The following is a 12,835-nucleotide window of genomic DNA, read 5'->3' as shown; positions in this document are numbered from 1 at the left end:
ACAGTGAAAACGAAAATTCCCATTGCCTGGATTGAAAATTTCAATCATCCTCCACTTTGTTGCATATGGGGGGCACTCAGTTACTGACCAATCTGCACTGAAATAAAAAAACACAGAAAGAAACAATCTCCGCATGCATCTTTCCAACCTACTTTTTCTCTCTGGACCTTTTTAACATGAAGCCACACAACTAATGTGAATGGAGTTTGGGATGGTAAAAATGCGTTCATCAGCTCGTGGGGCTGAACCACATTGATATATTCCAGATCCGAACCACTTGCTGTGCAACAGAGAAGCCCCTTTAAAATTGTAACCATTATTTCCTGTTTTCTCTTCTCTTCAACCAAAATGAATCACTTCACATTTCCTTCCATCAAATTTCAGCTGCCACTTGTCTGTCCAAATGGATTTGTTGAAGAGCCCGAAAGGAGAACCGACTCAAACTGGGAATGAAAGAGTGAGAATGAAAGAAGAGAAGTGACGTGTTTTGTAGATCCCGGGGGAAAGGGACTCCAGGGTCAATTCAAACAACATTCCCTGATGAGGGCCAACTCCGGGCGGCAGGAGAGGGAGCGCCGAATATACCATAAGAAACCATAAGACATAGAAGCAGAAATTAGGCCATTCGGCCCATCGAGTCTGCTCCGCCATTCAATCATGGCTGATAAGTTTCTCAACCCCATTCTCCCGCCTTCTCCCCGTAACCTTTGATCCCCTTACCAATCAAGAACCTATCATCTCGGTCTTAAATACACTCAATGACCTATGGCCTCCACAGCCTTCTGTGGCAATGAATTCCATAGATTCACCACTCCCTGGCTAAAGCAGTTTCTCCTCATCTCTGTTCTAAAAGGTCTTCCCTTTACTCTGAGGCTGTGCCCTCGGGTCCTAGTCTCGCCTACTAATGGAAACATCTTCCCCACGTCCACTCTATCCAGGCCTTTCAGTATTCTGTAAGTTTCAGTCAGATCCCCCCTCATCCTTCTAATCTCCATCGAGTATAGACCTGGAAGCCTCAAACGTTCCTCATATGTTAAGCCTTTCATTCCTTGGATCATTCTCGTGAACCTCCTCTGGACCCTCTCCAGGGCCAGCACATCCTTCCTGAGATACGGGGCCCAAAATTGCTCACAATATTCTAAATGTCGTCTGACCAGAGCCTTATAAAGCCTCAGCAGAACATCCCTGCTTTTATATTCTAGTCCTCTCGAAATAAATGCCAACATTGCATTTGCCTTCCTAACCACCGACTCAACCTGCAAGTTAACCTTAAGAGAATCCTGGACTAGGACTCCCAAGTCCCTTTTCACTCCAAACTTCTGAATTCTCTCCCCATTTAGAAAATAGTCTATGCCTCTATTCTTCCTACCGAAGTGCATGACCTCACACTTCCCCACGTTGTATTCCATCTGCCACTTCTTTGCCCATTCTCCTAACCTATCCAAATCCTTCTTCAGCCTCCCCGCCTCCTCAATACTACCTGTCCCTCCACCTATCTTTGTATCATCTGCAAACTTAGCCAGGATGCCCTCAGTTCCTTAATCTAGATCATTAATGTATAAAGTGAAAAGTTGTGGTCCCAACACTGACCCCTGCGGAACTCCACTAGTCACCGGCCGCCATCCTGAGAAGGACCCCCTTATTCCCACTCTCTGCCTCCTGCCAGACAGCCAATCTTCTATCAATGCTAGTACCTTGCCTCTAACACCATGGGCTCTTATCTTACTGAGCAGCCTCCTGTGCGGCACCTTGTCAAAGGCCTTCTGGAAGTCCAAGTAGATAACATCAATTGGCTCTCCTTTGTCTAACCTACTCGTTACCTCCTCAAAGAATTCTAACAGATTTGTCAGGCATGACCTCCCCTTGATGAAACCATGCTGACTTTGCCCTATTTTACCATGCACTTCCAAGTATTCTGAAATCTCATCCTTAATAATGGACTCTAAAATCTTACCAACGACCGAGGTCAGGCTAATAATTCAGGCTGTAATTTTCTGTCTTTTGCCTCACTCCCTTCTAAAACAGGGGGGTTACCTTAGCGATTTTCCAGTCCTCTGGGACCCTCCCTGACTCCAGTGATTCCTGAAAGATCGCCACTAACGCCTCCACTATCTCTTCAGCTATCTCCTTCAGAACTCTGGGGTGTAATCCATCTGGTCCAGGTGATTTATCCACCTTCAGACCTTTCAGTTTTCCTAGCACCTTCTTCTTGGTAATGGCCACCATACTCACCTCCGCCCCCCGACTCTCTTGAACGTTGGGGATGACACTCGTGTCTTCCACTGTGAAGACTGATGCAAAGTACCTATTCAGTTCCTCCGCCATTTATTTGTTCCCCACTACTACTTTTCCATCGTCATTTTCCAGCGGCCCAATGTCCACTTTTGCCTCTCTCTTACCCTTTATATATCTAAAAAAAACACTTGCACTCTTCTTTTATATTACTGGCTAGCTTACCCTCATATTTAATCTTTTCCCTCCTTATTTCTTTTTTAGTATCAGCGTGTTTAGTTAAAACACAGAAGACTTGTTCAGTCAATAACAGCATCCGGTGTGTTCGACATGAACATGAAGTGAACAGTGAGGGGAAATTGTGCCACAAGCTGCGGATGGACAACTTTCAATTTCCAAACCCACCAACAGGATCAATGCGGCTCCTCTGAAACTTTCAAGGCAAATATTGATCCTTTATAAGGTGCCGTTCCCAGAACTATCCACAGCCCTCCAGGTGTGATCTAACAAGGGCTTTGTATAGCTGCAGCAAACCTTTCCATCTTTTCTATGACAGCCTCTGTAACAGGTTGTACAGCAAGGGGAATTAGATTATATGGAGTGACTGAGAAAAATGAGGACATGCCTGATCTGAATAAATTTCTTTTGGAAGTTCAGTATGAAATCAGCTGCATAAATACATTTTTTGGTTCAAAAACTATATCGGAATCTAAAGTTCAACTCTTGATGTCATTGGGTCAGGGAAACTTTGTTAATGATCACACAGTGCGCATGGGCATTGCAGAAACTCCTGCACCTCTTTCAATATTGTTTCTCTTCACTCAGAGTTTTCAAAAGGGAGTTGGACAATGACTTGAAAGCGAGAAAAATCAGAGTTATGTAAAGCTCTTTGTAAAATGCCATCATAGACATGGTGGGCCGAATTGTCTCCTAATGTATTGTGTAATTTTATGATGACATTGTTAGATCAGTCTGTCCCCAGCATTCCTATTTATAACAGCTGAATCCATTTCTTCAAAACAAAGACCCAAAGTGCTGCTGCATGGCGGCACAGGTTAACATTGTGGACAGGTCCATTGTGATCTCAGCAGTGTGTCGTTTCTGTAGTGTAGTGATTATCATGTGCATCTAACACACAGAAAGTCCCTCATTCGAAACTAGGCAAAAAAGAAGCTTTGCCAAAAGCCCTTTGTTAAGTGTGAGTTCGCTAATTTACTTGTGTTATGAAAGTCAGCATCATACAGCCACGTGACACCTCTTGTCGAGGTGAATAACATCCAACAAAATAAAAACAGCCGCCATTCCACCACACATGAACAACTGGAAGTTATTAAACATTTCCAACCGTCACTCGGCAGGCCGATTAGTAGTTTGTGCAGTCAACAAAAAAGGATTATTGATGCAGGTTAAAATACTTACTCCCCATCTCAAAGAGTGGCTAACAGCAATGTGTGCTCCTGAAGGCAGATGAAAGCGATACTGTAACTGAAACTGAGGAAATGGCAGACATGCTGCAGAATCACTTTGCATCGGTCTTCAGAATAGAGGGAGAGGAAAAACTACCAGGGAGCCGAGGAAATCGAGACTCAGTGTAGGTCTGGTGAAACCCCTCCTTTCCTATTCAGTCGGGAAAGAAGAGACATGAACGGGATTTAGGCACCAGAATATAAAAGGTGCCATGAGCCTATTTGAAAGAAGATCAGGAGAGTTCTCCCCGCTTCCTGGTCAATGTTTATCCCTCAATCAACTGTTTCCATGTATCCACAATGAATGTCCCTCCCTTTTGTTTGGAAGAAGAAAACTTTTTAGAACAATTGCTAATGCGGTAGCGACGATCTGAAGTTTTAAGTGGGTATCTTGCCAGGTTGCTTTGCATCAGCTTGTGTGGTGTACTTGTTCAGTATTTGGCTATTTGGTTGGTGGTTCGAGTCCATCCACCGGTGGAGTTTTCACTTCATCGGCGTTTATTCTCTCACAGCTCTGGATTGTCAGGGTCCACATTACCTGCAAGAAAATATTTCACAATCGAGGCAAGTGTTTCTGTTATTTAGTGAATTCTCACGCAAGCAATTTTTTTCTCATGTATATTCACGTCAAGTTTAATGAGAAAACGATTAGACCAACCATGTACCTATATCTAACCCATTGGAAATCTATGAAGTCATTGGATTCAAACAAACCCATTCACTCCTCCTCCTCCAGCAGCACAGTGAGTGGGACAGGGAAAAGCAGAAAAGCAGCAATATTCCCGCCCCACACTCTCCAATAACCCGCTGCCAGCAGAAAGCGGCGACTGCAGCTTCGATCAGCGGGTTACTGCCCATCCCTGGGACGCAAGATACTCCAATCCGGGCTCCCAATACACCGAGCACAGGTTCAGGGAAACACAGGTAGATTATATCTCGGTCTATGAAACTCCGAGCAGTATTTACAGAATACCCGAGTGAGTGAGTCACAAATAAAAACAACGACAACTTTCGAAATCTTTTCACTACAAAATTCTTTCCTTTGATTTAAAAGCTGACTGTGGTGAATCTGAAAATGAGAACCATGGGATTTGTGTTATCGACTGACTTGTTTTCCATTGTTTGTCCATCAGATTTGCAACTCAACTTGTGTTGGAGATTGAAGCGAATCTGATTTCAAAATGAGGTCACAAAGCAGGTAAATATTAAATCCAGGAACAAATCCTGAGGAAAATGTATCATAATGTTTGGAAGGAGGTGCAGCTGGGAAGCAGAAGCTGTGAATAATGTTATTGATGATTGATGGGAAAGCATTGGAATCTTGGGCTTCTGGTGGTCAATTCCTTTCTCTACCATTGCATTCAGACAGTATTCTCGCTGTGATAAGGGATATGGACATGTCTTCATCATATGTCCCGCTAGCTCAGTAGATGGAGTTTGAGACCTTGAAACGTCCTCGGTTTGAGCTATTCCTCCAAGGTATCACGGGGCTCAAAGTAAGTCAAAGTAAGCACTCCATTATTCATATCACAATTCCTGGTTTATGAGTTAAAACTGTCCCCAGCTTCACTGGAAGCACGGCAGACATATGGCCGAGTGTACAATGAATGATGATATTTGAAGGGGCAATTTCCAGTCAAACCGCTGCACCAGCAAAACTGCTCAGAGTCAAAGGGTTAGAATAGACACTTACTGGGGAACTGAGAGAAGTGGGTGCAGTTCAAATACAATACAGCTGAGAAAGATCAGATTTATATGGTTAGGGGAAAGCATTGGGAAACTCCTGCTGAACCTTATTCACATCAAAATGAGCGAGGAGGAAAGATTGGATAGGATGGGTCTGTTTTCTTTGAACAGAGGAAGCGAAGGAGATTTAACTGAGGAATATAAAATTATAAAATCGAGATGGAGAAGAAAGAAAGGACCTATTTCCGTGAGCAAAGCAATCAATAACCAGGGGCATGGATTGAGAAAGAAACAAATACTCATATTTGTAAAGTGCCTTTCACCACCACCGGAATCCCAAAGGGTTTTATAGACAATTATGTACTTTTGAAGTGTATTCACTGTAATGTATGAAATGAAGCAAGCTCCCACATACAGCAGCGCATTGATGACCAGATAATCTGTTCTTGTGGTGTTGATTAAGGGATAAATATTGGACAAGACAAGGGACACTGTTAGAGAGTCATAGAGTCATAGAGGTCAACAGCAGAGAAAAAGGCCCTTCGGCCCATCGAGTCTGCACCGGTCAAACAAGTACCTAACTATTCTGATCCCATTTTCCAGCACGAGATCCAGATCCTTGTATGCCATGGCATCGCAAGTGCACATCCAAATACTTCTTAAATGTTATGAGGGTTTCTGCCTCTTCCACTCTTTCAGGCAGTGAGTTCCAGGTTCCCACCACCCTCTGAGTGAAAAAATTCTTCCTCACATCCCCTGTAAACCTCCTGCCCCTTACCTTAAATCTATGCCCCCTGGTTATTGATCCCTCCAACAAGGGGAATACTTCCTTCCTGCCTACCCTATCTACGCCCCTCATAATCTTTTACACCTCAATCATGTCCCCCCTCAATCTTCTCTGCTCCAGGGAAAATAATCCCAGTCTATCCAATCTCTCCTCATAACTAAAACTCTCCAGCCCAGGCAACATCCTGGTAAATCTGCTCTGCACTCTCTTTAGTGCAATCAAATCCTTGCAATAATGTGGATTCCAGAACTGCACGCAGTAATATAGCTGTGGCCTAACCAGCATTTTATACAGTTCCAGCATAAGCTCCCTGCTCTTATATTCTATGCCTCGGCTATTAAATGCAAGAATTTCATATGCCTTCTTAACCACCTGTTCTTGGTCAAAATTGTGATTTGGGATCTTGTACATCCAAGGGCAGACGAAGCCTCAGTTTAACATCTCGTCAAAAAGGCATATTACACTCGAAAGTGCGGGATTCCCTCCGTATTGCACTGGAATGTCAGCCTATGCGGTTGTGCTCATGTCTGGCAATGGTGTTTGAGCTCACAATTTTCTAAGTTAGAAGCAAGAGTGGTACCAGCTGACCCATGGAAGACTAAACAATTCAACTTAATGTATCTGGTGGAAGAATTAGAGAAAAGCTGTAGAGTAATTAATTTCACACAGGAGGTGGTGGGGGTCTGGAACTCACTGCCTGAGCTGATCATAGAGACGGAAACCACCATTGAAGTAAAGGAACTAACACATGGAAAAGCATTTGTGGTGCTGTAACCTACAAGGCTATGGAGCAAGAGCTAAAACATGGGATTAGACCGGATTGCTCCTTTTGTACTGGCATGGACATGATGGATCGAATGGTCTCCTTCTGGATCATAAATATTTCTGTTTCATTGTTTCAATGCTTCAATTGATGATTTTCTTTCCCCTGTGCCAGTTGTGTATTTGCTCAATTAAATTTTTCCATAAGTCAATGGAAGAGAAGGAATCAGTTTCCAACGTGGAGCAGAAGAGAAATGGATCAACAGTGAAACAACACATTTCCAATCAGAGCGGAAATAGGTAACAGAAACAGAATGATTCTCCACACCTTTAGTTTCTTCACTCGTCCAATTACCATTCCAATCCATTCACATTGCTTTTGTCTGGCATCCTCATCCCTGGTGTTACTTATTCTCTTCTGTCTTCCACCCAATCACAAAACTTCTCTCCTGCTATTAACGTTTTTAATAATAGCTTCTAATGTTTCCCTTAACGTCTGTCAAGGTCACCATGGTTTTCTGAAAGATAAATCATGTTTAACCAAATTATTGGAGTTCTTTGTAAAAGTCACATGTGCTGTGGATAAAGGGGAACCAGTGGATGTACTGTACTGAGATTTCCAGAAGGCATTTGATGAGGTGCCACATCAAAGGTTATTGCTGAGAATAAAAGCTCATGGTGGAGGGGGATAACATATTGACATGGATAGATGGTTGGCATGAATGGGTCATTTTCCGGTTGGCAAGATGTAACGAGTGGTGTGCCTCAGGATCAGAGCCGGGGCCTCAATTTTTTACAATTTATACAAATGACTTGAATGAAGGGACGAAAGGTATGGTTGTTGAATTTGCTGATGACACAAAGAAAAGTAGGAAAGTGAGGTGTGAAGAGGACATAAGGAGGCTAAAAAGGGATATAGGCAGGTAACGTGAGTGAGCAAACATCTGGCAAATGGAGCATAATGTGGGCAAATGTGAACTTGCCAAATGTTGGCAGGAGGAATAAAAAAGCAGCTTATTACCTAGATGGTGAGAGATTGCAGAGCACTGAGATGCAGAGGGGTCGTGGTGTCCGAATGCATGAATCACAAAAGGTATAGCAAGTAATTAGGAAAGCTAATAGAATGTTATCGTTCATTGTAAGGGGAACTGAATACAAAAGTTGGGAGACTATGCTTCAGTTACACAGGGCAGTGGTGAGACCATTTCTAGAGTACTGTGTCCAGCGCTGTTCCCCTTGTTTAAGAAAGGATGTAAATGCGTTGGAATCAGTTCAGAAAATGTTTACTAGACTAATACTTTGGATGGGCAGATTGTCTTCTGAGGGAAGGGTGGACAGGCTAAGCTTGTATCTGGAGTTTAGAAGAGTAAGAAGCAACTTACTTGAAACACATAAGGGTCTTGAGAAGGTGGATGTGAAAAAGATGTTTCCTCTTGTGGAAGAATCTTGAATTAGGACTCACTGTTTAAAAATAAGTGTCGCTCATTTAAGACAGAGACGAGAAGTCTTTTTTTTCTCTCAGAGAGCCTTGAGTCTTTGGAACTTCTTTTCCTGAAAAAGTGATGGAAGCAGAGTCTTTGAATATGTTTTTTCCTTTGAAACGGAGGTAGATAGATTCTTGATAAGCAAGGGGATGAAAAGTTATCGGGGGGGAGACAGGAATGTGGAATGTGGAGTTGTGGTTACAATCAGATTAGCCATGATCTTATTGAATGGCAGAACAGGCTTGAGGGGCCGAATAGCCTTCTCCTGCTCCTAATTTGTATGTTTCTATGTTCGTATGTTTATATGTTCGTTCCCTCTCCTCCTTTCCCTGTCTGTGTACTTTGTTGAAATTTATAATACCTTTCTTTTTCTACTTCATTTGATAGTTCACGGACCTGCAGAGTGAATGTTTCAGCTTGCTGGCTTTTTATCCAAACTGGAAGAATTCAGAGATTCAATAGTTTAGCAGTAAGGACAGAGTCAGGAGAAAGAGAGAGCGAGAGGAGGGAAGAACAAACGGTCTTGTGATAGGAAGGCTGAGCGATTAATTGACAAAGGGGGTGATGATTCAAGGTAAGATTTGGTGATAATGAGACAAATAAATAAACTAATAGGACAAATGAAGAAACAGAAAACACGTCCAGAGGGGGTTCAAACGATAACAGCAGAACCATTACCAACACCTACTGTCCGAAAAAATTGGAGTGTGGTTATGATCTGAAATTGTTGAAATGACTATAGAGTCCATAAGGTTGTAAAGTGTCTGATCAAAGATGAGCTGCTGTTCCTCGTGCTTCCATGGAGCTTCATTGGAACAGTGCAGGAGGCCAAGGACAGAGAGGCCAGAGAATGATCAAGAGCTAGGATCACGCTTGAACACTCAATGGTGATGCTCCACAAGTCGCCCAAGCCGGATTTAGTATCCTCAGTGCAAAGGAAACTGCATCATGAGCAGTGAAAACATGATAATGAATAACAAAGAGTAGCAATCACTGCGTCACCAAGAAAGTGTGTTTGGGGCCCTGGAATGTGGGAAAGGAGGAGGTGAAAGGGCGGGTTCTGCATCGGCTGTGCTTGCATGGAAATGGTTCACTGTGATGTTCATAAGAACATGAGAAATAGGAGCAGAGGGAGACCATACGACCATCTGAACCTGCTCCACCATTAAATGATCTTGCACATCCATTGAATCGTTTAGTATGCAAAAAGAAATGGATTTCTATTTGAATATACTCAGCAAGAGTGATAGATTCAATTTATTTTCATCTGGAAAACGCACAAAGTGCACATGAATTGCAAGTGCTCCCTATTGCTGCTCGGCAATAAGATTAACAACTTAATCTGGCCTTGTGTCACCGCACTGAAATCCTGCCATTCTCAGACACGCTGTTCTTCATGTCATAATTGATGGATAAACAGTCCACTGTTCCAATGTAAGGCAAGTTTGCAGATGCTCCGTAGTGTTACAGACTAGCTCATTGGGTCTGCTCATTCCATCCCATCTTATATTCAGCTAATGGGGAAAATCAATAAAATACTGAAACATACTGTGATTTGTGGACAGTGGTGAGTTCGGTGCTCAGATTAGCTCAGGTCTCCATATTTAGAAGCGATGCAAGAAGCGAGCGATGGGGGTGATGCAAGAAAGGTTTATTGGACTAATGCTACAACTGACAGGTTATACCTATCAAGAAATATTGAACAGACTGGAGACGTTTTATGTGGAAAAGTGAGTGAGGGGTGACTTGATCGAGGAATTTAAGATCACATAACTGTTTCTACAGGCCAGACAACTGAAAGGTGTTTCCACTTCTACAAGGACGAAAATGAATATAACTTAGTAATAAATCTAATGTGAAGTTCAAGAGCAGCTTCCTTAACCAGAGATAAAAACGGACAATGCTGGAAATACTCAGCATATCTGGCTGTATCTGGGGATTGAGAAACAGACTCAACGTCCGTCTAATGATGCAGTGCAGTTCTAATGAAAAGTCATAGACCTGAAATGTAAGTGATGTTTCCCTTTCCACAAAAACAACAGATCTGCCGAGTGTTTCGATTCAACAATATCAACTCTCAATGGCTGGATCGTTACCCAGCATTCTCCGCGGGGAAGAATGTGTCCTATCCAGACGACAGGGGGCTTGCTGCGCAGGCGTATTACCGAGCTGGAAGTTGAGCATGCGCAATGCGGTCCCTGATTGGGGCATGCGCAGTGCGGGTTGTGCCTGGAGTGAGACGGAGAAGGAAGAAACAGTCGAGTAAGGTTGAGTAATGGGGTCGTTGAGTGGGTGGAGAGGATTAGAGCCAGGGGAGTGGGCGGGGAGGCCTCATAAACACCCGGAGAATACCTCAAACCCCCACTTCGAAGCTCCCGATCCTGCGTTTGCACGGGACGGGGCGACAGTTGTTGGCCTGCTCTGGGTCACAGGCCTGAGTTAACGGCCGCCATCTTTCCCAGGGGCGAGATGCAGCAGGGCGCATGCGCGGTCATCCCTGTCCCTGTCAGCAAGAGGAGAGAATGTTGTGCATTTCTATCCTGGACTGACGGATGGATTTTGGAAACTCCTTTTACAGAGGGTGAGAAGGGGTGAATTTCCACACAGCAAACTCAAACGAAGAGTAATGTTTGTCTCTTCTAAATTTCTATCCTGGAAATTTCTATCTTGGACTGACAATAAAGGTCTTTGTAAATTTGTTTTACAGGGATATTAGAAGTGGAGGATTGACAGACGGGAAACTCAAACCAAACGCCACATCAAGATCTGACAGAGTCACTCGATTCATCAGAACCTGAATATCATCAGCATCTGAATGAGTAATGAAAAAGCTTTGTCTGTTCTGTCTGTGGAAAAGCACCAAGACGCACAAACCCTGGGTTAGACCACACCTAGATAATACATTCAGTTTTGTGCAACAAACTAAGGAAGGATAGAATGGTCTTGGAGAGAGTGTAGCACAGATTTACCTGAGTGATACCTGAACTCCAAGGGTTTAATTACAAAATAGGATTACAGGAAATAACCATAGAGTCACAATGGCACAGAAGAGGCCATTTGTACCATTTAGCCCATGCCAGCTCTCCAGAGCAATCCAGTGAGACCAATTCCCCTGCTCCACATCCCTGTATCCTTGCAAGTTTATTTCCCTAAAGTGCCTATTCTCCTTCACATCCCCCTCTATCTCTTCCCCAAAAACTTAAATCTGTACCCCCTTTTACAATCAACTGATGGGAACAGATTTTCTTTGTCCACCTTATCTAAAGCTCATAATATAGTATACCTCTTTAAATCTACCCTCACCTCTTTGCTAGAACCATTCGTTTAAATCTCCTCTGCACCTTCTCAAGGACCTTTACATCTTTCCTGAAGTGTGGTGTTCAGAACTGGACACAAATACTCGGGTTGTGGCCTAACCAGAGCCTAACAAAGATTCAGCATAGCTTCCTTGCTTTTGGTACTCAATAGCTCTATTTATGAAGCCCAAGATTGCATATACCTTGCTAACTGCTCTCTTAATCTATCCTGTCACCCTCAAAAAATCTCTGTACATAAAGGGCCAGATCCCTCTGACTCTGTACACTGTTTCGAGCTGTGCCATGAGGCCACTATTGTCTTTCTCTCTCTATCCTTCCTGTCAAAATCCATCACCTCGCTGTGAGGGTTGTAATCTCTGAAATTTAGAAGATGAAGAGGTGATTTGACTAATGTTTTCAGGATGTTAATTGGAATTGACAGGGTAGGTAGAGAGAACTATTTCCACTGGTTGGGGAATCTAGGACAAGTGGGTGGAGTCAAACATAGAATCAGGTTCCAGCACCTTTTCAGGGAGAGAAATGTTGGTGCAGAAACTCCTGAACTCGATGTTGAGTCTAAAGGTGGTAAAGTGCCGAATTAAAAAATGAGCTGCTGTTCCTGGAGCTCCCACTGAGCTTCATTGGAACAGTTCAAGAGGCCAAGGACAGAGAGGGCAGAGTGGGAGTGGGGCGGAGAATTAAAATGACAAGTGACTGGAAGCTCAGGGTCAAGCTCACAGACTGAACAGAGGTTGTTCCACAAAGTGATCACACAATCTGTTTTTCATCTTCCCAGTGTAGAGCAGACCAGATCATGAGCAGTTAATACAGTAACTCAGCTGCAAGAAGTACAAGTAAATCACTCTTTGTTTCATCCCACAAAATCTCAAATATAACCTGAAGGAATATACTTTATTTGGAGAGGAAAGGATACAAAGTAAAGCAAACCGACTACCAGAATATTAAATTTCACCCTAGCCATAAAGATTGTTAACATCAGCAGAAATCGGCCCCAATGTCAAAATCAACATGGTTCAGTCCTCGATGTGATTAACAGCAGCAATAACAGCAGAATCCTGCAGTCACTTGACAACTCACTGGTCTGCCTGCAGGTTGGATGAA

This window comes from Cetorhinus maximus, unplaced genomic scaffold, assembly GCF_964194155.1.
Source record: "Cetorhinus maximus unplaced genomic scaffold, sCetMax3.hap1.1 HAP1_SCAFFOLD_681, whole genome shotgun sequence".
Taxonomy (NCBI): domain Eukaryota; kingdom Metazoa; phylum Chordata; class Chondrichthyes; order Lamniformes; family Cetorhinidae; genus Cetorhinus; species Cetorhinus maximus.
The sequence above is the reverse complement of the archived record's forward strand: the minus strand, read 5'-3'. Positions refer to the sequence as shown.